The sequence below is a fragment of the Myodes glareolus genome, chromosome 10, assembly GCF_982192425.1.
Source record: "Myodes glareolus chromosome 10, mMyoGla1.1, whole genome shotgun sequence".
Classification (NCBI taxonomy): Eukaryota; Metazoa; Chordata; class Mammalia; order Rodentia; family Cricetidae; genus Myodes; species Myodes glareolus.
Window position 1 is genome coordinate 16,319,590 of NC_142035.1, and position 21,723 is coordinate 16,341,312.

A 21,723-nucleotide genomic window follows, 5' to 3' on the forward strand; every position below is an offset into this window, starting at 1 on the left:
GACTTGTGCAAATATGTTGAGACCTTGTGAAGGCCCAGACCCAGTATTCCTGAACATGCGTGTTTGATTGAGAAACATTTTCATGTGTGCCCAGACACTTGTCTCAAAGACGTAGCTTCTCAGCAAGCTCATCTTTGATCCATTCCCACACAAGTTAGTTTCTCACCACTCTTCAAACCCAGTCTGATTTTTTTCAGACATGTATTGTGATTTAATATGTCTTCCTAATAAGAAATCAACCTCTAAGAGGGCAGGATCCATGATTGAAATTTCTTTTACATCTATCATTTATCTCTTTCTCTCTCTCTCTCTCTCTCTCTCTCTCTCTCTCTCTCTCTCTCTTTCTCTCTCTCTCTCCCTCCCTCCCTCCCTCCCTCCATCCATCTTGTGTCTTAGTGCATGTTGGTGTGCACCATTGTGTCTGTGGAGGTCAGAGGACAGCTTGTGGGAGTTGGTTTGTTCTTCCTACCATGTGGGCCTCTGAGCTGGAACTCAGATAATCAGGTTTAGTAGCAAGTACCTTTACCCACTGTGCCATCTCACTGGCTCAGGATCCACTCATCCCCACCCCAGCCCCACTTCTTTGCGGTGGTTGAAGGAAAGCTGCTCTGGGATGGAGTTTATCAGGCAGGGAAGAGGTGACTGTTGAACTAGTAGAGAGAGATCCATCACAAGTCTGCTGTACCTGAGTGAGCTGGGGGAAAAGCCTTGGAGGACGTTTAGGGAAAGTTTGGGCCATAGGATGAGGCCATGCATTTGCTGGTTGGAACTTGTAAGTCATCGCTCAGAGAAGGTGAGAGAGCACTAACCTTGGATGACTACATCTTGAAGAGATGGCGCCGCGGTTCTTGTGAAAGGCGTTCCAGGTTAGTAAACCTAGCGTGAGACCTGAGGAAGACTGAGATCACGAAGGAAGTTGTTTCCCTACGATAAAAGTTAGAATGTACAGTCTATAAAACAAACCACTCTTTAGAAAAGTGGAGATTTAAACCTGGAGTTGCTAAGGAATCTGTCTAACGTATAGTCGAAGCAAGGTGAATTCAGGATCAGTGTCTCCCCACCCAGCCCCAGGGTATTTTTTTCCCTCTTAAGGTCTTGGACAAAGACCCAGAAAATGGCAGGTGTGTCTAGTAAGGGTAACTCCAAAGTCTATGTCTTTATCTAGTTCAAATCTGTTTACTGCTCTAGACTATGAGGGCAGGGACCATCCCTATCTTGGTCATCATGGTGAAATCTGCAGTTTTGCTGACTTCTAGCAGAAATTCAGAAAATGCCACAAGAAGGATGGGAGGGTGGGTGGGTGGATGGATGGATGGATGAAAGGAGGGAGGGGGAGGGACATACAGAAGCATCAAGGATAATTTTCTGCTTTTCACTGTGGGAGACAGCAGCTAATAGAGCAGTGGTGGCTGATGCTGAACAGTGATAATGCTTGTCAGGGGTGAGAGGCTGCTTGGTGCTTTTGGGGACTGGAGGTCCAGGGTTTGATGGCGGTGATGTAGACGGTTCAGTGAGTATTATTGAAGCCAGGGGACATGACTATACGTGGCCACATTACATCTCTCACCTGACTTCTGCTTGGTCTCTAAGAAGCCACACCAGTCCTAGGGGAGAGAATAACATATGCTCTTTTTGAGTTTATTTAGAAGACAGAGATGTGCGGAGGTGAGGGCCTCCTTCTGGGCTACCCACAGGCAGATGGATGCTGGTGCATGTAATTACTCTCAGGGTCAAAGCCGTGCAATCAGCTCTTTTGTCAGCAGCCTTCATTGAATAGTTTTATCGAGCGCCTGCCGGTGATTTGTTCCAGCTCTAGAGTAATTGTCCAATCAACCGAGAGCTCCCTTGGGGGAAGGTGGTTTGCAGGAAGCATCCTGAATGTTTGTGATTAAGACAGGACAGCCTTCTTAATTAACTCAACAAACATTCATTGGGAACCTACTGTGTGCCAGACACAGAGGAGATGGGTGGAAGTTCTCATTCAGAAGAACCTCGGGTCGTTCGTTCGAGGGGCTCGAGACAACTACCTTACTTCTGTTAATCTAGGGCCTCTGGGAGGGAAGGCTCTCTCTTGGGGACAAAGCTGAGGAGATAGTTGATTGGAGTGAGGGGAAACTTGGGGATTGACAAGTGTTCATTCACCAGGGAAAAATTAAATTGTTCCTCATGATGGTTCAGACAGAGGACTTTTGAATTTAGATGTATCAGGGAAATAGCAACAGAAAAAGAAATGGAGATGGGGGCATAATAGATCATACAGGATAATCCCATCCCTGTGGGATTAAGCAAGGAGGTACCCCAAAAAAGATAGTCAAAGTTTTAAGTCGAAGATGAATAGGATCAGGGGCAATTATCCTCGACAGGAACAATTCTGTCTCTGGTGTAGAGAAGAGTGTGGGATGCCAAAGTACAATGGGGCAGAGGCTATTGTAAAGGTCCAAGCCAAAGACAGGATGGCCTTGTGTGACTCCTAAGTCAGAGGGATAAATAGAAATGGCTGGTCCCAGGAGAGATTAATTAAGAGGAGGATTTTGTGGGTGGCTGGAACCTGTGAGGACCAGGAGAAGGAAAGGGAAAGGCCAGGGTGGTACCCAGGTTTGGAAATGAGTAGATGAGGCAGATGATGGAACTATTTTTAGTATAGGGGCAGAGAAATTGTTCACCATGCCACTGAGGACATGGGGCTGGAACTCAGGGGGACGAGGAGGGGGCAACGTTGAGCGAATGGGAAGGATTGTCATCTCCAGGCTGCACTTGAGTACAATGGAGCCTGAGTTTCAGATACAGCACTGAGAACCTGGCATTTTTGGTTGTGAGCCTGCCAATGGGGGCTGACTGAGAAGCCAAGGACAATGGCACTGGGTTTTGATTCTACTGCATGGACTGGCTTTGTGGGAGCCTGGTTTGTTTGGATGCTCACCTTCCTAGACCTGGATGGAGGGGGGAGGACCTTGGACTTCCCACGGGGCAGGGAACCTTGACTGCTCTTATGACTGGAGAAGGAGGGGGAGGGGGAGTAGGGGAAGTGGGAGGGAAATGGGAGGTGGGGAGGAGGTGGAAATTTTTAATAAATAAATAAAAAAAAGAGAACCTGGCATTTGCTTGACGTCATTTGTTTCTGCCAAATACTGAGAGAACTCAAGTGAAGAGGCCCTCTAGCTTAGGTCTTTCCCCTTAGACTCTCAGAAGACAGATTCCTAAGAGAAACCAAGCAGAAGTTAGTTACATGTGCGGTGTTTGGGCACTTGGGAGACAAGAACAATATACAGACGTCAGAAGAGCAAGGGAAGGGATTTTGGACTTTGAAGCTCTGAAAATGGCGAGGAGAATGTGTGAGCAGACTAGAGGCAGATACAGGGCAGTTAGTATGCTCTGCTTGTAGATTCTCGGTTGCCAGCTTGTCTCTGCTGCCAAGGCTGGTATCCTCTCCCTGGTCAAGAAGAGGAGAACCAGGGAAGGCAGAGAACTCATCCTACGTATTTTCTCAATTGATTTTAGTTCAAAATAACCCATATGCCAAAGTGGCATATCTTGACCATAGCCTGAACCTCTCCAGGGCTGTGTGAACTGGGAATTGAATCAGGAATAGGAATGAGCAGGAAATGTGTATCACTGAACCAGCAACTTTGATGGCTGAATCATGCCGGTGGGAGTGGAGGACACAAAACGCTTACCTCAGAATGATCCCTTGCAGGGGTCAAGGGGCCTAGATATTTATACGGTTCCATTAGTCACCGGAGGAGGAGGGCTTCCCTTGGAGAACCTGGTCTGTCCGCCATGTGTCAGCAAGACAGCTTTCCATGATTCCTGCACCAGCAGCCCCTAGATGCAGGAATAAGATATCGACAGATGGCAGTCTCAGGAGCCTGGCATGACATCTCAGGCGTATAATCAGAATGCCAATACCATAGACCAAAGCGTCTATTTGTATAGGTATGTGGATTTCTTTTCCAGCCTACTCAGAAGCTGGCCTTCTCCCTAGTCTTCTGCCGTACTGGCTGAGTTAATGATGACTTTCAAATAAGTCACACTCAAGATTGGGGACAATTGTGCTCATGGCACAGGCAGTAGGGTACAACTAACCAATCTACCAGCTGTCATCTCTCTCCTGCTTGAGATTCATTTGTTTGTTAGATATAAATATGCACCCATTGCGCGTGCGCATGTGCGCGCGCGCGCGCGCACACACACACACACAAGTCATACTATGTATGTAGCCTATACTGGTCTAGAACTCACTATTTAGCTCAGATTGGCCTTGAACTTATGATCTTCCTGCCTCAACCTCATAAATGCTATGGTCACACACATGCTCTAAGCATTCTTGGCTAGAAATAGATATTTATCAGGCACCTATTATGTACCTGGCCTCAGGCCAGGTACTTAACACATATGAGCACATCCAGTCTTTGTCACAAACACTGAGATAGATACGGCTGGACCAGTTCAATAGATGAAGAGGGATTGAGTGATTTGCGCTTGCTGAAACAGCTCATAGTGGGCAGCGCTGAGTTTCGACTCCCTTTCTCTCCTTCACCTTTTGCTGCCTTTTGGTAGGTGGAAGTTACAAGACCATTCTGAGCTCAAGTGTTTGGTGAACATTTACATTCAATATTTATTGAAGTTCCCAGGCTCATACAGTACTTACTGCCAGGACTTAATAAGTTCTAAATAATAATGATTTTCCTCCTGGATGAGTATAGATGCTTCTGTCAGCTGAGGCTGATTTCCTCCTAATTTGCAGAGAATTTATGCCACACAATGATGAGCTAAATATTTATGCAGGGAGGATGTATGTACAAATCACATTTCCATAAGAAACACAAGGCAAATGAGAGTTTCCCACAAAAGGCTTATTGATGGGAAAAGATGATTCAGAGAATTAAACATTAGCCAGGATTAACCAGTATTATCCAAGAGTTAACCATCTTTAGGCAATCCGGCTTTTATGCCATAGACTCTTTATAGAGCACTGTCAAGGATGGAGGAGGGGCTATTTTTTGATCCTCTGGGTCTAGGGAACATGTCTGGGGAAGAGACTAGCTCCTTTTCCAGTGACCACTCCATCTCATTGGATGACCATGGACGATCCATTGCCTTTTTTAGTCTCAGTATCCCACAACATTTAGGATTTAGATGGTCTGTAAGGCCCTGCCCATTCTGTCTCTTGTTTGTTTGTTTGTTTGTTTGAGACAGGGTTTCTCTGTGTAGCTTTGGAGTCTTTCCTGGAACTCTGTAGACCAGGTTGGCCTTGAACTCACAGAGATCCGCCTGCCTCTGCCTCCTGAGTGCTGGGATTGAAGGCGTGCGCCATCACCACCCAGTTCACTCTGTCTTTTAATTCTCTGTTCTACAGCTGGCCAAGTCTCTCTCTGCATGTGTGTGAATGTGGCAAATGCTCATGAGGAGGCCAGAGGAAGACATCAGCTTCCTGCTTTAGTTTCCTCTTGATTACTGTGAGTCAGGGTCTCCCACTGAACCTGGAGTGAGGCTGGTGGCCAGCAAGCTCTGGAGATCCTATTGTCTCTTCCTCCCCACTAAAATGAGTTCAAGATTATTTTAGATATTTATTTATTTTTATTCTTTTTATTAGCGTGCAAATAATTAGTTTAATTATAGCATTTTCTTGAACAAAGCTGTAGTTGTTGTTTTTTTTCTCCCTACTCTTCTTTCTCTTGTACCGCCTCACCCCAGTCCTTTCCTTCCTCTTTCATGTCAGATAGGACTCTCTGTCCTCGCTCCCTTCCCTACACCCTTGCTAGCCTCCTACCTGCTTTCTTAGCCTCTTCCCACTCTCTCACCCTTATTTACATGCAAGCAAATATTAAAAGTTAGGGTCCGCAGATGGGAGAGAATATGCAGTTTTTGTTACCTCAGTTAATATAATGCTTTTCAGATCCATCATTTTCCCTGTAAGTTTCATAGTTTCATTTTTCTTGATGGCTGCATAAAATTTGATTGTGTATCTGGCCTCCTCATGCGCATTTGCCACATTCACACACACGCAGAGAGAGACTTGGCCAGCTGTAGAACAGAAAATTAAAAGACAGAGTGAACTGGGAGGTGGTGGTGCACGCCTTTAATCCTAGCACATTTTCTTCTCTAAAATTTTAGTTAAAATATAATGATGTCATTGCTCCCCTCACTTTCTTCCCTCCAACACCTTCCATGTTCTCCCACCTTAATCCCTCTATAGGTCATGACTTCTTTTTATTTAATCATTATTGTCGTGTGTGTGCGCGCGTGCACGTGTGTGTGTGTGTGTTTGTGTGTGTGTACTTAACACTTAGGCTACTATATGAATACACACTCACTCACACACACACACACACACATATATAAATATATATATATACATATATATAACCTGCTGAATCTCTTTAGTGTTGCTTGTATATATGTGATGTCAGGACTGACCTCTAGGTATCATTAACCAATTAGGAGACTCATGCTTGGGTGTGCCACAGTTTTATTGTTCATTTCTCTGTTGATGGACGTCTAGGCTGATTCCGGTCTGGTTCCATTCCCTTGCTATAGTAAATAATATAGCAGTAAGCATGGTGAACATGTTTCTCCATGGTAGAATATAGAGTCTTTTAGGTATTTGCCAGCAATGGTGTAGCTGAGTCATGGGATAGTTCTGTCTTTAAGTTTCTGAAGAACCTCCCTACTGATGTCCATAGTGGTGGTATGAGTTTGCACTCCTAACTGCAGTGGATAAATGTTCCTCTTTCCCCACATCCTTGCCAACATTTGCTGTCTTTGTTCTCCTGATCATAGCCATTCTGACTAGGCTGAGGTGGACTCTCAATGTGGTTTTAATCTGTGTCTTCTTTATGGCTAAAGATGTCAAACATTAAAAGTTATGTTAGCCACTTGTGTTTCTTCTTTGAGAACCATCTGTCCACCCACTTACTGATGGGTAGTTTTATGTCTTTGGTGTTTAATGTTTGCAGATTTTTACACATTGTAGATATCAATCCCCTGTATGAGTCAAATTGCTTCTTCCGTTCTATAGACTGCTACACCCCAAATATTTTTATTTGTTTATTTATTGTCCTCATATATTACATCCTGACTGCAATTTCTTCTCCGTCCTCTCCCTCAGATCCCCTTCTCCTCCATTTCCCTTCCAGAAAGATCAGTCCTTTCAGGGATATCAGTCAAACATGGCACAACACGTCACAATAAAACTAGACACAAACCCTCATATCAGGGCTGGACAAGGCAACCCACTAGGGGGAAAAGGGCCCTAAGAGCAAGTGAAAGAGTCAGAGATACCCCCACTCCCCCTGTTAGGAGTCCCAAAAGAATTTCAAATTACACAACCATAACATATGCAGAGGACCTAGCTGAGACCCATACAGGCTCCCTGATTGTCACTTTAGTCTCTCTGTGAGCCACTATGAGCCCTGGCTAGATGGTACAGTGGGTTGTGTTCTCATGGTGTCCTTGACCCCTTTGGTACCTTCAATCCTTCCTTCTCCTCTTCCACAGGATTCCCTGAGCTCTGTCTAATGTTTGACTGTGGGTCTCTGCATCAAACACAAATATTTTTAAATGTAAGCATTTTTATTTTTATCTCCTCCCAGGGTGCCAAGGAGCAAATAGCATGGGTCTTGATATTGCATGAGCCCCAGTTTGAATTCTGCCTTGCCAGTGTGCCAGCTGTGCCTGGGTGACTCACAGCTCCTGCCAGCCTGTTTCCTCATCTGCACACACTTTCCTATCATCTTCATGGAGCACGGCCATCACGAGATCTATGAGAAGTGCTACTGCTTTTTGATCCTAATTCGAGTTGGCTATTCTAAGTTTCTCTCCAAGGGCCATGTAAGATGGTCACTCTCACTATCTAAATATGGCTGCTCTCACTACCTTCCTGTTTACCTTTGGGTGTGATTTTGGCCTCCTCCCCACTCTGGCTTTCTTGAGTCTCCCAGTCTTATCCTGTCCAAGTACAGGCCCTGTTTGGCTTCTGCTTGTATTTATGGTTCATGACTGGAGATGTAGGACCAAGCCCAGCAATTCTACTTTCTATTTATGTGACCTTCACTTAATCACATGACTTCTCTGAGACTCTATTTTTTTCTGTAAAACAGAGATGATCTTGCACTTCATCCAAGACTTGAATATTTTTATTTTTTGTTTTCAGACAGGGTCATATTGTAGTCCAGGCTATCTTGGAACTCTCTGTAGCCCAGGCTGGCTTCATATAGTCATCCTCCCATCTTAGACTCCCAAGTGCTTATAGACATATTCCACTGTGCCTGGACTGATAGTTGGTTAAATCCATGTTGAGCCTAAAAGTGTTCTGAACTATATTCTGCCCCAGGGAATGACCTCAGGACTCCTAAATGAATATTTTTTAGTGATCAATAACTCTTATGACAATGAGCCTGTCAATGAGAAATAGTCCAATTTCTGTTACTGTTACTAAATGCTTGATTCTAGATAATTTACAAAGAATGGACTTATTACTTGTGGTCCTGGATATCGAGAACTCCACATCTGATGGGGGTCTTCTTGTTGGTGCGGACATTCTGCAGAGTCCCGAGGTAGCCCAGGCCGTCATCACATAGCGAGAGGGGCTGTTTCCATCCCTTTTCTGTCACCATGATAAAATACCCTGACAAAAGGCAGGTCAAGGAAGGAAGGGTGTATTCTGGCTTATGGTGCCAGAGGGGACACAGTCCATCATGGCAGGAAGGGTGGGCAGCAGGTGTGGGAAGCAGGCCTGGCAGCCAGGAAGCAGAAAGATCACATTTCACCGTATCACAGAAAACACTACACCACACACACACACACACACACACACACACACACACACACACACACGGTGGGGGGGTGGAGAGGAAGGGAGAAAACACAGTAGGGTGAGGCCATATAGTCTCAAAGCCTGCTCCCAGTGACATAGTTCTTCCAACAAACACCACTTAAAGTCGGCATAACCATCCCAAACATCACCAACAGCTAGGTGTCAACTGTTCAAACCCATGAACTTACGAGGGGACATTTCTCATTCAAACACGACAGCATGGCAGCAGGCTCTGAGGCAGCCACTCAGGAAGGGAAAGAGATGAGTGTCTGTCATCCAGTTTGCTTTCTCCTTGTTTTCAGTCCAGGACTTCAGTCCTGGAATGACGCTGCCTGATTTAGGGTCGATCTTCCTTCCTCAATTAACCCGACCTACAATCTCCCTCACAGGCATGCCCAGAGACTTGCCCCCTAGGCGATTTTTAGAGTTTATCAAGTTGACAATTGTTATTAACCAGTACAGGGGCACATACAAGCAATGGAGTCAAAAGAACTTTTATACCAGACCAGTTCTTGAGGTAACCCACTAACCTGGGAGTCTAAAAATGGCTCAGTCCATTTATAAGGCAGATCACCTCTTGCAGGTCTCCCCTGATTCCGTCTCACACCTCAAGGAGGATGAAATTTCAGCTGAACTTTATTGGGGACTTGGCAGAGTTCCTCCAACGTTGCTGTGGAGGGATATTTGAATACTCATTTCTCTCAAACAACAGTTTTGTTGGGATAGAATTCACACACAATAAAACTCACGATGTGAGCATGTTCAATTGAGTGGTCTCTAGCATATTCGCGAAGTTGACAGCTACCGCTACCACTGTCCAGTTTTATTTTTATCAGCCCACCCCAAAGGAATTGATTAGCAGTCACTTCTCCGACATCCCTGGCAATCACCAATTTGCTTTCTGTCTCTATAAACTTGCCTATTCTGACCAATTTATATAAGTAGGACTTGATAGTAGGTGGCCTTACATGGTTAGTTTCTTTTGCTTTGGATAAGACTCAAGGTTTTCAAGCATCATGAATGTTATAGCCTTATTAGAATCTCGTTCCTTCTACAGCTAAGGGCACTGGATGAATGGTTGCTCCATATCTTGTTAATCAGTGCATCAGTTGCACCAAGGGATGCGGGGTTGTCTTTATATTTGGGAGCTATTATGGACAATGACCATCCATGTGCAAGTTTTATGTGGACGTATGTTTTCTGTCCTCTTGGGTTTAGACCTAGGGACAGAATTTCTGGGCCATATGATGACTGTGTTTTACCTCTGGAGGAACTGGGAGGCCGTTTTCTAAAGTGGCTGCACCATTTTACATCCCAGCTCCAAAGTCTCTCTCCCGGTTTGTCTTGGCCGATTGTAGATGCTGACAATTTGTGTGAGCTTAAACCCAATTTAGTACAAAGCCTCAAAGGAATGCTCAGTTTGAATCATAGAACTGGATTTAGTTTTTTCAGGAGGGGACTTGTAAAGTTTATACTGTATGTCCAAATTATTCTACTATAAAATCCAGAATGTCAGATAGTCTTAGATTTGAGTTCTTAAGAGCTGTGATCCAAGAGAACAGTTTAGATTGGTACCCGTCTTACCCAGAATTCCCTTAGAAAGAGCCCCCCCCTCCCCCAGTTAGGAATTTGAGCATAAGTCGTTTCCTTGGGTCCTGATGCCGGGAAACATTGATGAGGAGACAATGAGGCAGAGAAGAGAAGGTCACCAATAAAGGGTGTGTTATCAAGAAGCTTACTATCGTGGGGACCCAGATCTTGGTCATTTGGGGATAGGTGGCCCAGTGTAGAACATGACTTGGAGTTGCTTCAACTTAGAGACAAGGCAGCTGGGCCAATTAATATCACCAGTTCTACTGGTGGAGGGATGCTTCTTGGAGCCATGAACTCCTAGGACTTCTGGATTTCCCCGCACACCAGGGAACCTTGAACTCATAACCACAGGTCGGGAGTGGCATGGCAGTGTCTGTCATAAGAACCTTCAGTATATGGAAGTAAGAGCTGAGCATCTATTGTAGGATCCACCCAAAGTGAAGCTCATGCATAATCCACCTGTGACCATCACCGCTTATATAAAAATGTTTTGATCAGAATGTGCTATATAAGGCTGGTCCATGGGTCTGTGTTGATGTAAAGCAATGAAAATCAGGACAAATTCATTTTTTCTTCAACCCGTCCTTGAGGAAGATAAGCACAAAGCTTCCCAAACATGGGAAATAGCATCTATATATGCTGTTTCTTTTCTTCCAAAAGATTGAAGTTTGAGGCATTTCTTTATAAAAGGCAGGAATGGGGCAATTGAAAAGCACTTGCCAAAGTAATCAAGAGTTGAGAGGCGGGATTAGAAATAGGAATCAGAATCTGCCTGGAGACAGCTTAGAGCCATAATCAAGGGTTAGGAACTATGCCAGTTCCCCACAGACCCAACCGCTGAGCTCTTTAGAGCCCTGAGCACATGTTTATCTTTAGGCCCAGCGGAGGAACAGCAGGTTCCAAACACTGCTGGAGACCAGTCACCCTGGGTATCACATAAAAGCATCCCTCTGGGATCTAGTCCCAGCAGCTTTGGAATAGGGAAGGCAAACTGTTTTATCTAAGACCCCAGATGACTGTGGATTCTACTTGAGGCCTTCTGAGAGGAGACAGTGCCACAGTAGATAAGCTCCGGCTGTTTCTGGAGAGACACGGGACAATAATGACCTACTAGGCTTTCTCTCTGGCTTTCCCATGTAGCCCATTAGGTTTCTCTGGCTCATCCTTCATAGCTAGTCCTAACTTTTGTTTGTTCTGATTCTGGTTGTGTGTCTGTGAGGGTTCAAGTTTGTCCCTGGAAACCACAGAACTCTCAACACTGTGAGGTCCTCTTTCAAACAAGCAAGGGGACAACTGATCACCAATGGAGTTTGGTCAGTTGAAAGGGATGCAAGGGGAATGACTTCAATTTGGATTTTTCTGAAACCAGGAAAGATTCTTCAAGTGTCTTACCTCTCATCTGACTTTTCTTGTTTGTGTATGGGTTGTGTTTGTGTTCTTCCTCCTGCCCTGGATTCATGTATTGACATTCTTAGAATGGGACCTTATTTGTGGATGGGGTCCTGGCAGAAGTTAAAACCGTTCAAGTGAGGCATTTGGGGCAGTCTCTCATCCAGCAGGACAGGGACTGTGTGCAAAGGGGAAAGCTGGAGGCAGACGCACGTCCATGGAGGGTGCTGTGCGGAAAGCGTCATGCAGAGAAGACTACTGGAGGTGACGGTGATCTTCCATAAGCCACAGGGAGAGACCTAGAAAGAACCTTCCCTCACATTCCTCAGAAGAAACCAGCCCTCTCCATCACCTTGATTGCCACCTTCCTGCTTCCACGGCGGTGAGTCAGTGAAGTTCTGTAATTATAGGTAGCCAGTCTATGGTACCTTGTACAACAGCTTGGCTAATGACTCCAGCTAATTTTCTTCATAGTAGGCCCACCTCTTGAAAAAACTCTTGAGTTTTCCTCAGTCTTTTCTGGTTGTTGGAGGAGGGGAGCTGGGGAGTTGGGGGAGATGACTCAGTGTTAAAACAGTTGCTTGGCAAGCATGAAGACCGGAGTTCAGATCACTAGAATGCATAAAAATGCCAGTTAGCTTGGTCGTCAGCAGCTGGACACACAGGGGGCACACACATGCTTGTGCACATGTGCACGCACGTACACACACACACACACACACACACACATCACACTCACTCACTCATGGTGGAAAAAGAAAGAAAAAAGAGAGAAGGGAAGATGGCTCTGTAGGCAGACCTTTCTGTCCTGACAGCTAGCTCCCAAATAACCAACGTGGAGACTTATTATTAGTTATAATTGTATATATACAATTATATATAGTTACAAATATTTAACTATAATATAATCAACCAGTAGCTCAGGCTCGTAACTAGCTAGCTCTTATACCTTAAATTAACCCATATTTCTTATCTATGCTCTACCATTTGGCAGTACCTTTTTTTAGGACTTTATGGTCATCTCCTGCTTCCTCTGCATCTCTTGGTGATGCTTCCCTTTTCCTTCCCAGCATTCTCTCAGTCTGGCTCTCCTGCCTAACCTCTTTCTCTTTATTAAACCAATGAGAGCAACACACCTTCATGGTATACAAAAGGATTATTCTACAGTATGGCTCTCCCTTCTTCCTTTTCCTACACGACACTTCACTTCTGCTGGTAGGCTTCAGAATCTAATATGTTCCCCATGCGTTCTTGTTGGAGTATTTGTTCACCAGTCTTAAAGGTCATGGCTCTTTTGGGAGAAGTAGATCACTGGATGGGGCCTTTGAAGGCTCTGCTGCTTCTGGTTCTGACCTGCCCCTGTCCCATGTTTTGCTGAGCTGTTCTGCCTCCTGTTCCCACTGCCACATGGACTGGAGTTCCCGTGAGCCAGAACAAGCCTTTCCTCCCTCTTGTTTCCGTCATGCATTTTGGACACCATCAGGCAAATAATGGTTCCAGTAGCGCTGGCCTGGGTCTTGGATGCTGTAGTTTCCTAACTCTGGCACCACTCCTCCTAATAGCACACATTTGTAATGAATACTTTGTGCACAGACCTATTTAATGTCTCCCTAAAATGTAAACTTCACCAAGTCAGGGATTTTAATCCGTTTTTTTTTTCAAAAATATTTTTATTATTCATGTACATTTGTGTGTGTGTACTCACAGAGGCCAGAAGAGGGTATCAGATCCCCTGAAGCAGGGGTTACAGATGTTTGTGAGCCACCCATCATGGGTGCTTGGGTCTGAACTCAAGTCCTCATAACAGAACAGCAAAGTGCTCTTAACCACCGAGCCCCATCTCTAGCCCCTATGTTGTTTTTTCACTTCTGAAGAAAGAGCTGGTAGAGTGTGGGTGTTTAATAAATATTTGTTGTATGAAAAAGTAAACCAGAAACCATTCCAGAAGGGCACAGTCTAGTTCTGCCCATTTTTTCCTGCCACCCTAACTCCAAGAGCAGGGCCTGGACCCTGGCTGATTTCTGTGAGGGCTGTGGGAGGGTGTGGAAGGAGAGGAGACACTGCGGACTGGACCGGACCGAATTTCATCTGGCAGAAGCCTCCTGGGCACATCTGTGTCCTTGGAGAGATCTTGATTTCTCAATGCAGACCTTCCTGCTAACAGACCAATGGGACAGTGTGATTGTGTCATGTTAAGGGTGAACCCAGGCTGCTGGGGAGGGGTCCATGAAGTGGAAAGGCAGAGATGGGGTCGCTGCCATGGATGGTGGGAAGACTCCTGGTTTCCTAGGTGTTGCTGGCTTGAGGGTGGCGTGAGGACTCCATAGAGAGGCTTCAGGGTTTTGACTGAAAGTTTCCACGCAGCGTGTGAGCTTCCCAAACCGTAGACCTCGCCTGTTCAGCTTCTGCACTGTTGACCAGAGCCATAGGCTTCATTGGTCTCATGGTTTTTAGGGACCGAGGCTGAAATAACAAATGTCTGTGTGAGGTGCCTACTTCAGAAAACAAACCATTTCCTTCTCAAAGCATCTCCTTACTTCCTGATGACCTGGGACATGGTCCTGAGGCTGTCTAGCGGGCAATCTCTCTATCCTGTTAGATATCCCGGGAGCTCAGTGTCCCCCACATAGCTTGCTGAAGGACAACCCTCTCCCGTGGTGCTCCTGTCCTGGCTTCCTGCATTTCAGGGCGTGTGGGCACATGGCCAGGCTGTTTGAACTTGGTTTGCACAGCTGTAAAAATGTATCTTTAAGTCAAAGAGTGGAAGGAGTGAGAATAGGAGCAGAGAGGTCAAAGCCATGATGGGGATACTCCCTGAAACGGCTTACCTGAGCTAATGAGAGTCCACTAACTCTAGCCTGACAGAGAAGGAATCAACATGGTACCAAACTAGGCCCTCTGAATGTGGGTAACAGTTGTATGGCTGGGGCAGACAGTGGGGCCACTGGCAGTGAGACCACGATTTATCCCTACTGTTTGTACTGACTTTTTGGAACCCGTTCTTTTTGTAGAGATACCTTGCTCAGCCTAGTATAGAGGGGAGGGCCTTGGTCCTGCCTCAAAGCAATGCGCTAGACTTTGCTGACTCCCCATGGAAAGCTTTATCCTCTCTGAGGAGTGGATGTGGGTAGGGTGGGGAGGAAGGTGGAGGGGATGGGAGGAAGGGAGGAAGTGGGAACTGGGATTGGTACGTAAAATGAGAAAAGATAGTTTAAAAAAAAAGAAAAAAAGAGAATGGGGACACACAGCTCACTCCTCTCTCAGAGCCTTCTTTTGGGAAACCTTCACAAACAGAGCCCCATCTCCAGATCGATGCTGTCTGCTGACGGATGCTGCGGAGGAAGCCCCGCAGACGGCTTTGGCGTCCCGGAATATTTGTCTGCTTCCCTTGATGTCTCCAGCATTCCTATCCCCCCTCCCTGTCTCTGCCACAGGGCTTAAACTGGTAACTCTTCAACCATGGCATAAATAAGATAAAACAGGAAGGGAAGTGTGAACGAGGACAAAGTGCTCACTGCGCCGCAGCAGAATGGTGGCGGGGAAATTTGTTGGGATCCCTTTAGGCTTTGTGGGTGCTTGTTATGGTTTGAGTTATTGAAGGTCTCCCAAGTGTATGTTTTTGAGCACTTGATTCCCAGCTGGTGGCGCTGTTTTGGGAAGTTGGGAAGCCCTTTGAGACCTGTGACTTAGGCTCTGTACTAGCCCACTGAAGTTTATAATCTAGCCCTGCTTCCGGTTCTATTCTCTCTGCTTCTTGATCTATTAAGAGGTAAACAATTGGTGCCACGAGATCCAGCACCAATCACCATGCTCTCCCCACCATTTGGATCTTCACTTACCTACTCTCAGGCTGGGATCACAGTTCTCTACCATCACACCTGGCTACAAGACATCTCTTGCTGGTTCTGTTTCTCTGGGTTATTTAACCTTCTCCCCCTCAATACATTTGGGATAATAGCCATAGCAATTATCAGTGTTTATTATCAGTATTTATTGAGAGCTAACTATGTTCCTGACGCTGTTTTACATACTGCATTCACATTAACTCATTAAATCCTCTCTACAGTCCCAGTTGGATGCTCTGGGGACATATTTTACAGGAGAAGAAACTGATACACAGACATGTGATTTCTATCAGTCTGGATCAAACTTCTGATGGAGCCCGGGCGTAAGTACAAGGGAGATCCACACGGTGGGGACAGCATGGTGGTTGAAGCTGTAGCTATGGTAACACTTGTTCACACCTTGACAGATCAGGGAGGAGAGAACCAACTCCTGCAAGTTGTCTTCCCCATCCATCCACACACATAGCTATAAATAAATAAACACAACAAAAAATGCACATGTGCACGCATGTGTGCATATGTGTGTGTGTGTGTGTGTGTGTGTGTGTGTGTGTATGAGAGAGAGAGAGAGAGAGCACATTCAGATGTGACGTAGCTTCCTAAGTAGGTGTCCCTTCCTCAATGCTCCTCTCTTCCAACAGTGTCCAGAAGTGACAAGCAGGGCCCAGTCCATCAGGGCTCTCAAAACCAGCTTCTTTATTTTCTTCTTTCCCACCGAAGCCTAAACGTGCAGCAGCGCTTACAGGAAGACCGAGGAAGAGAAAATGATAATATGAAGAATTACGCTTTATGTTTCATGACCACATACCTGCTCTTGGTCCTGTCTTCCACAGAGTGATCTTTGCTACTTGACATCAGTGCTGCTCAAATGCCTGCCTGAGTCAGTTTGTGTTTGGAACCTTCACAGGAGGGATAGGCATTGCTTACTTCTTCTGCAGGGGAGGAATTTTAGCAAGGGGGAGAAAGGCAAGAAATGAGGGAGGAAGTTCATTAGAGTGTGTGATGAGGAGAGATGAGGTAGGTGGTGGGGAGGGGCCAGAGCATGATGGTACTTGAGTGCCCAGCTTAGAGATTGGTCTCTTCGTGGAGGTGGTGAAGGCCACTGGAAGGTCCTGGCAGGGAGCGTTGGAAAGATGATGATTCTGTGGATAGGGGGCTGTGGGATATGACCAGGGTGTCAGGAAGTAAGAAAGGGTGAGGGATTTAAAGGCATTTGGTGGTGAGTGGGAGGGACTAGAGGAGCTTCTGGCTAGGGGAGGGGAGAGGAGGAAAAGTTGGGGAGATGAGTACCCTGGCGGGTCACTGCAGAGGAAAATGGAGGTGTGGAAATTTAGCTAGGGATGGCTACCCTGCTGCAGTACCATCTTCGATGTAGTTATTGGGACCAGGTGAGCAAGGATGGGAGGGCTGAGGTGTTGACTGGGACAGTAAGGTGATCCAGCCTGTATGTTTGGACCCCAGCATAAAGACTTGGCTTGTGGTGCCCTGGTCACAGTGAAATGTTCTAGTATAATAGCACATACTCTCAAGCTCTGAGGCATCGGCCACCGAAGCGGAAGTCAGATGACTGAGCACTGGACCCTAGGCTGTCCAAGCTCCTCTCTCCTTCCATAACCCCATGTATCTTAGAAGAGACTGACATTGAGGGTGCCAACTTACTGTTAAATGCTGGCCGACATGACAAGGACAAGAACCTTATTGACCAACGTGGACAGCTGCCCACTGCATGCTGGAAGCATCCACTCAGTGGGCTGCATTATTTTCAACTTCCACGGCTCGGCTCCATTCCTTATGGGATAACAAGCGCCACACTGGCTATATTTATTTCAGACCCTTTTCAAGTTCTTTCTAATAATTAGTTTTTTTGGCCATTAAGCTGGACCTTAGCAGGAATAATTAACATGCTTATTTATATCTCATTGGGCACATACATCCTCTTGTCAGTAAGGTCTATGGTCCCCCAAAGTATCAGTGTGGAAACTTGAGTTGACCCATCCTTTTCTCAGCCTGTCTTCGCGAAGGTCAGCCCTGAAGGAGGTTGCCTCTCTGTTACTGTCCCTCTTCCTGCCCCTCCCCCCAGCTTATGATTCTTTTATCACTTCGATTTTAGAGGATCAGGACCACAGAGTTAAAGTGCTGGGATTGTTCTGTGAGAGGAGATGAGATAGTGAAGCAGTCCTTCCGGGCCGAGGGGTTCGGCATGTCCTGATCCCGGTGGGGAAGCTCTGCTCTGTAGCTAACACGGGATGGAATCTGATGGCTTTCAGGCCTCTAAATGTGGAGATTGTGCAGGTGGGTCTCATTTGAGTGAAATAATTATTTGGCAGCTGTTGGAGGTTGGTGGCAGGAGGAGAGGCGAGGAGGCGGCAGGTCTGAGTGTAAGTAGCATCCACACCCTCAATTATGAATCTCCTCTGACCAGGGCCATCATTTCAGAGCCCAATGCAAAATCAAAAAGTTGGAGCATGTGGTTAAAAAATTAGCTAGAATGGAATAATACTTGAATACTTGTGTGCTATAGTAAAGGACTTACGGTATGCTACGTTGTGGGTAAATCTCAAAAGTATTATATTGGGCTATGGAGATGGCTCAGCAGGTAAAGGCACTGGCTTCCTAACCTGGCAACCTGAGTTCAAACCTTAAATCCCACGATGGAAGGAGAGAACCGACCTCTGAAAAAGTTGTCATTTAACCTCCACATGTGCATCATGGTGGCGCAAACATCCCCTTCCCTCCAAACATAGCAACAAATAAATGTAAAAAGCATTGCTTCCCCAGTTATGCTAAGAGAAGGAAGGCAATTGCAAAAGGTCACATATTCTATGACCCGCTCATTAAAATTTCCAGAATATAGAAATGCATGGAGACAGAAAGCAGGTTAGTGATTGCCGGAGTGCAGGGTAGGAACATGGAGAATGGTAGTTTGACGGGCACAAAGTTTTCTTTTAGGGTGATAAAATGTTTCAAAAATCAACAACAATGAGGGCTAGGGAGTTGGCTCAGTGATGAAGAGCATTTATTGCTCTTGCCGAAGACTTGAATTTGATTCCCAGAGCCCACATTGGGTGCCTCACAGTCCAATATGGATTCACTGTAACTCCAGTTCCAGGGGGGATCTGATGCTTCTGATCTCCAAGGGCACCTGAATTCGTGTGCATGGACCCCCACGCAGACACAGACACATGCACACATACACGTAATGTAAAATAAACAACCTTTTAGGGCAAATGGAAAAAGAGACCAAGAAAAACAAACTGTGATTGAAAATGCCACAATGACCTAGTGCTGTAATTAAAATACTTAAACAAAGTAAAGTAAAACACCAGCAAGAGCTAGATAATGGAGCTGGATGACACATGCACTAAATGCCATTCAGCTGTTCATTTTAAAATGCTCAGCCTTACCTGGCAGGGAGGACACCACAACCACAAAGGTGGTTTTTCCACCCTGTGTCGTACTCTGAGTGCGCTGACCCCTGACATTTCCTCAAATTTGGGAAACTTGACTATGTTATCTATGGTAGTGGGGGGACTACATTCATGATTTTTCTTATATATATTGTTTTATTTTGTTTATTATATATATATATATATATATAATTTAAGTGGTCAGATTTATTTAGTAAATTTAGTTTTAGTAAAAAATATTTAATATATTAAATATCGTCAATTATTTCAAGTTGGCAGCACAAGAGGGCGCTAAGCCTAGTAGGGTCTTCTCAGTGTAGAGCCCCGTGTGGCTACTCAGGAATTTGGTCCCAGAGCCTTCATGGCTCTGAGAGACTCAGACTAGAGCAGCACAAGGCAGAGGGATGAGGTCCCTACAAGTTGACAGCACATTTCTGGTGAATGCTGGTGGGTTGGGCCCTGATTTCTGAAGCCCCAGGAGTCCTGAGACTTCAGAGACTTTCAATCCCAACCAGACAGGGCCCTGCTTCCCATCAGCCACCAGATGAAGAGGGGCCTTATCCAAGGTCATGAGCATCTTAGTTCGACTCTCCGCACTCCCAATAGACCACCTGCCCCATTCATGCCTCCTCTCCAGCCCTCTTCAGGTCCTGCCTTCCTGTCATTTTGTGACTGGGTCTTTGCTGGATTCCCTACATGACTCGCCTCCAGCCTTCTTTCCAGTGATAGCTCCGGCTTATAGAAATGCGCGTATCTAGCCCTGGTCTGTGCTAATGGTCTGCCCCTGTTCACGGATGCAGAGGTGAGTTGGTTCACGGAGGGTCTTGTTGAAAACTCCATAAGAGATTGTGATACCACCAAAGTTTGAGTCAGTGCAAAAGGCTTCCGCCCTCCGGGACCGCCTAGTAGTCTTCTGGTTGCACAAGCCTGAAGCAGTGCTAATGATGACACCACATAGGCTTGCCTGAAGGGGACCGCTTGGCCTCCAGCATGCAGTCTGTCACCAGATGTATCAGAAAGGTCACCCTCTCCAGGCTGCTCCAGCTGTTCCCACTGTCAGGACATACCCTGTACAAACACCAGGCCAAATCCTTCCAGTGCTCTGGGCACAGTGTGGGAGCTGTGAGGTAACCCTGGGAACAGTTCCAGTCCCAAGGCCTGCCTCCTGGGTCACCAATGGGCACTGTCCTCTTGGAGGCTCCTGCCTGGCTCATCAGAAAATGTTGCTTTTGGAGCTGCCTTTCTCAGGGCTGCTGGGACCAACTGTGCTTGCCACATGAGCAGGCTGCCTAGTGGGGTCCTGTAGATCCAGATGGCAGAACTCCCATTTTACCCCAATCTCCTGTGTTATTGGGGAATGTTCTGGGGCTAACCTTGGAATTTCTTCATTTCTCAAGGAGCAGTAAGAGAGTAAGGAGAGAGAGAGAGAGAGAGAGAGAGAGAGAGAGAGAGAGAGAGAGACATGAGAGAGAGAGAGAGAGAGAGAGAGAGAGATAGGCAGACAGACAGACAGACAGATAGACAGACACAGATAGACAGACATGAGAGAGAGAGAGAGAGAGAGAAAGAGAGAGAGACACACACACATGAGAGAGAGAGAGAGATAGACAGACAGACAGACAGACACAGATAGACAGACATGAGAGAGAGAGAGAGAGAGAGAGAGAGAGAGGGAGGGAGAGAGAGAGAGATATGAATACCTGGTTCCTTGGAGCAGACAAGACGCTAGCAGTTTGTTACCACCATTAATTCTTTGATACATATTTTCTGTTTTCACTAACACACATTCATTGTGCGTGGTGTTGGGTTGCACAAGGACACTTTCATTCAAGTGCGTAACACACTTTGGGCACGACACCCATTCGTCCTGCTCATTTCTTAGCACCTCATGTTAACCCTCGCTTCCTCTGGACGGGCTTGCTTCCACTTTCACGTCACCATTAGTTCTACATTAGCCGCACAAGAAAGGTCAGCTCTCCTGTTTGCAGATGATTGAGATGCGTGGGGCTCATCTGTTGGCCTAAGTCTGCAATTCCGACTCTGCTGACTGGGAAGTGACTGGTTCTGACTTTTGTTTCTGTTTGCGACCATTGCCGTAACAAACGCCTACAAACCACACAGCTTGAAAACAAACCCCCTACACGTACTTATCCTGCAGTTCTAGAAGTTAGAAGCCTGAGGAGGGCCTTGCTGGTTAAGATCCGAGGGCTGGCAGGACATACTCCTTATGGCTTCTAGGCAGAATCTACTTCCTAGCCTCTCGTGGCTTGTAGGGGCTGCCTGCGTGCCTTGGCTTTTGGCTAAAACATCCCTATGCCTTCATCTCTCTGATTCTCTGGCCACAGCCACGAAAGGATCTCTGTTAATGAGGACTCACATGACTAGGCTGGACCATTCAGACAAACCAGGATGACTTCCTTCCATCTCAGAGTTCTTGACACAAGTCACATGGTGAAAGTCCTTGTTGCCACATAGATATATAGGCAGTCACACATGTGGGGTATTAGGACATGGGTCTCTCTCTCGTGCGCACGAGTGTGTGTATGTGTGTGTATTATTCTTTTTCTCTTATGGGCTACGGGCATCTTTAGAAGTACCTTCATTCTGTTTTTCATGCTTGTGATAGTTATTATTAACTCAATAACTTCTAGAATTACCTACGAGACAGACTTCC

At 46.0% G+C, this 21,723-nt stretch overlaps 1 long non-coding RNA gene across 6 annotated transcripts in view; it reads left to right on the top strand.

The window, feature by feature from the left end:
* LOC125404727 (uncharacterized) overlaps positions 1 to 21,723 on the top strand; it is a 116,103-nt gene that overhangs the window by 51,488 nt on the left and 42,892 nt on the right. For 4 of the 6 annotated variants that reach the window (XR_015004263.2, XR_015739022.1, XR_015004262.2 and 1 more), the window contains 2 exons: positions 15,864 to 15,965; positions 19,687 to 19,851. This is a non-coding gene — a long non-coding RNA (uncharacterized LOC125404727). The remainder of the gene's footprint in view (positions 1 to 15,863; positions 15,966 to 19,686; positions 19,852 to 21,723) is intronic. The other 2 variants (XR_015004265.2, XR_015004264.2) reach the window with 1 other exon arrangement.